Source organism: Nannospalax galili, unplaced genomic scaffold (genome assembly GCF_000622305.1).
Source record: "Nannospalax galili isolate Female #2095 unplaced genomic scaffold, S.galili_v1.0 scaffold877, whole genome shotgun sequence".
Taxonomy (NCBI): domain Eukaryota; kingdom Metazoa; phylum Chordata; class Mammalia; order Rodentia; family Spalacidae; genus Nannospalax; species Nannospalax galili.
Window position 1 is genome coordinate 215,205 of NW_008339926.1, and position 4,263 is coordinate 219,467.

Consider the following 4,263-nt stretch of genomic DNA (forward strand, 5'->3'; position numbering starts at 1 on the left):
TCCTCATCACAAGACTATCAAGTCTCAAACACAATATGTGGAAAACTTAATGGCTCCAAGTCCCAGGTGACAAAGAGTGAAAGGAAATCAGGTGTTTTACACCACCACATCCAGATTTCTGTTTAACACTAAACCACGTCTTCCATTCAAAAAACAAAAGCTGAAGCGAACTGATCCCCAAGGGAAACAATACAGATTTTTAAATCTATGAGTGTTGACATTGAGCTTCCCAGACACAAAGACACAGTGGGGTGGATGTTTCATTCTTGGATGAGGAAAGGCAATTTTATGGAAATTCGGACTGTGTGGTACAATCTTCAAGATATATTCTCAGAGCTAATTCTTAATTCTATGCAGGAAGGAAACTGAACTTACTGAAAAGTAACAGATAATAAAGTCAATGCATTTAATTCATATTATCAGAGGACAAGAGGGGACCATCCAAGGAAAACCAGTGTTTTGGGGATGAAACATTAGGTGTTCATATATGAAAAGCCTCTCCTTGCCTCTCATTGTACAAAGCCTCACATTCTCTCCATGACCCCTTCAATCCTGGAGTCTTCACTGCCACTGAGGTTGTACCTTCATCAGTGGCCTTTCTTGATCTTACACAGTGCCAAGCTTCAGTTGCTTTCAATGACCCCTTCATGGCTTCAAAACCAGTACCATGTTGGTGACTCTTAAACATTTCCAAGCCCCTCTTCCAGTTTCAGATGGAGACTCGGGCCCCCTCTGGACCACAGCTTCTGTGTGCTGAGACTGAGGAAATACTTCCAGATTTACCTCAAGGGTATTGGTCTCTTGTTCCTGGCCGCTGATTTTGAGTCCCAGATAACCAACGTCAATTGTCCCAGTAAACAACAAAAGTTTTCACATCCAAAAATTATTAATTTGACACCAAGAACCCTGATAGAATCTTTGCTTCCTTTTCAAGTTTCACAAGGCAGGACTCCATCATCTACACTGTTTTCAGTATTACCTTCCAGATTCCCATAGAATTGGTCACTGAAGCCAAGCAATTTCCTACTCCAAAGCTTCCAAAACTTCCACAGTCCTCCCAAACATATATGGTCAGTTCTTCCATAGCAATGCACCATTTCTGGTATCAATTTCTGTTCAAATTAGCATCACTATTGCTGTGATAAAAACACTGACAAAAACCAACCTGGGGAGGAAAAGGTTTATTTAACTTATAAGCATCATTAAGGGATGCCAAGGCAGGAACTCAGGGGAGGAACCTCAAGCACAGACCATGGAAGAATTCTACTTACTTCTTTCTCCCCTCTCCTGTGCTCAGCCTGCTTTCTTATATAAGACAAGTCCACCACCTGCCGAGGGGTGGCACCTCCCTCAGTGGTCTGGGCCCTCAAACATCACTAACAATCAACAAAACGTCCTAGAGACATGACCATAGGAAAATCAAATGGAGAGAATTCTCTAATTGAGGTTCCCACTAACCAGGTGTGTCAAGTTGACAACTAGAGCTGTCCAGCACAATAGTGATGCAATGTCTGGATCAAATAGTACTATCTGTTTAGATTATAACCCCATTTTTCATGAGGTCTATATGAGTCAGATTTGGAAATGGGTTCCCCACCTTCTACCAACATACTCCCGGCTAGAAATGAGGACAATGGCTAGTCCTGGTTTAAATGTGTTCTTGGAAATGAACTTGCAGGAAGTAAATGTTGGTGCCTACAGATCAGACTTCCTTTCCCTCACTTTCATTAAACCTGTGTTTGAATCTGATTGACCAAAACCAATTTTATGCAGGTAGCCTGGATGAGATTTCACTAGAAGAATTTAAACATAGAAACTAACCTATTCTAGGATAATTTTTCTACTCCTGATGTTATTTTCTCCTATGTGCCCATAGTGCTAGCAAGTGTCAATAAGGGTTATAAATATTGACTTGGGAAACTGAGTTATTGTCAGGCTCTTCATCTCTTGCTATGGAGTGCTATGGAGGCTGATTAGACTCCAGTGGGTGAATTTGCACTGAACGACATTTGGGTATAAAAGCTTGACTGGATAGGACTTAACACGTATGGTGGAATGCATGAGATCTAGCTGTTTGGGTGGTTCGGGCTTAGATGGCAGAGGGGGTCTAAATATGATGAAAAACTATTGTATGAAATGTACAAAATCTCCATTAAAAATATGAAAAAAATCACATAGGAAACAAAACAAAACAGAAAAGTAAAATTGCTATACTATGTTAATTTCCATGATTATTAGGCAATAAGTGTATATGTGCAAAAACGTCACACTATGCTAAAATATAGAATGAGGCTTTAAAAATAAAAATCCAAAACTAAGATTCCATATGCATGTCTCAACCTATTTTTATCTTTGAAAATATTTTTATTAATCCTTTGATAATTTCATACAGTGTATTCTGAGGGGTTACTTTTTTCTTTTTTTTTTTCTTCTCTCATTTATTTTTATGGCACATTTGGATATTCTAACAGTCACCTCTCTGAAGAGGTAACCCTAAAATCTTTTTAAACTTAAAGTTGAATATAGTCCTGAAGTTTAGTTTTCCCAAAATCCTGACATTAAAGAGTCCTTTGTTTAGAAAAAGATGAGATTAAAATTTCCCATTAGACTTTCAGAAATATATGATTTAGCTAGAAGCAGTTGACTAAGGATGGTGAGAGACCAGCACACCCAGGAAAATGTTAGGCACACAGTTTCCTGAGTGTCACCTGAGACTTGAGTCATTATTGGCCCAATTTAGGCCTGGGTCTGTAGATTGTAACTACCTGTTGTGAGTGTGGGCCTGGGCTCTAGTGTTGCATAGGGTGAGGCCTGCGTCTCAAAAATGTAATCGCTTTTGCCTACTGTGAACCTGGGTCTCTAATTTGTAATCACCTTTGCTGAGTTTGGAACTATGTCTCAATACTGTAATCACCTTTTTTGAGGGTAGGGCCTGAGTCCCTAGGTTCTAATCAGCGTTGCCTAGTGTGGGGCCTGAGTCTCAAGACTGTAATGACCTTTTCCCAGTGGGGAGCTTGGGTCTCTGGGTTGGAAGGAGCTCCAGGAGATGCTGAGGTCTGCCAATTCTGAGAACCACTGAGCTGGGGACATTAAAATCCCAAGCTCACCAAGTCTTTTTCCTGTTGCATGGAAATTTCTCAGGTTCTGAATCCCAAATGACAAAGGAGCCAAGAACAAACCACATCTGTCATTCAGTTCAGGCTTCACATTAAAAGTTCCACATCCCCAAACCATCCAAAATCAAGCTGTTTTCAGCTGCATGGTTTAAAAGTTGGATATTTTATGAGAGAAACGTTAGAGGTTTCTGATCAGTTTGGATAGAAGTCCTTACACCAAGATATCCTGCGGTGAGTTTCCAATTGTTGATGACTAAAGTAGGATGTTTTTGAAATCCTAAAAGTACCTAAAGTTGTTTAAATTGATGTTGAAACAAGAGTAAAATTCTATTACAGAAGTAAGCTCACTTTGCTGAAAATTAGTAGATTAAAAAAGAGATTAAGTTCATATATGTAATACATCTGTAAAAAGCTTTCAAGACTCTCTGATATTTGTAAGAAAGAGAAAGTCTTTGGTGATATATGTTCAATGAAGCTCATTTTCCCCCCAAGGCTTTAATGCTTTTTATTAATATTTATACTTTCTATATGTAAGCAAATGAAGTCAATAATTAGACTTCAATGTGTCTCAGTTGTTATGAAAGCCATTGAAACTTATTTTTCCTATAAAATGTGCATGGAAATATTTAAGTCCACAAAAATGAAACACCTTGTTTGGATTAAACGAAGCTGTGTTTAAGACAAGGGTTTACTGTGCAGCCCTGGCTGCCCTGGAATTCACAGAGATGTGCCTGATTTATATATCAGTCTGTTGTGAAGTCCTTATGCAATTTGATAGAAAATAAAATTAATTGTAGACAATAATGCTGCTTATAATTTTGCCAGTTACAAACAGAACCTGACATTATAAAAACTGTTAGAGGGAAAATTCTGATGTTTAATTTTCTTCACTTTCTATTATACAACTCCCTCAATCTGGTGATAGACTAAACTTACTACGCCCATTGATGTATTAAGAGGTTAATGTCTTTCCAAAGTGGTAACTAAAGTGCATTTAAAACTTTTTTCTTATTTAAGAATAGTTTTTACAATCTGAAGCCAGACCTCTGTCATTAGAAATGCAGAAATGGAATGCTCAGATGTGGAACTCATTCTTTCAAAAACAGATTTGAGAGCTGAGGTGATCATGTGAGTCTGTAGTGTCACA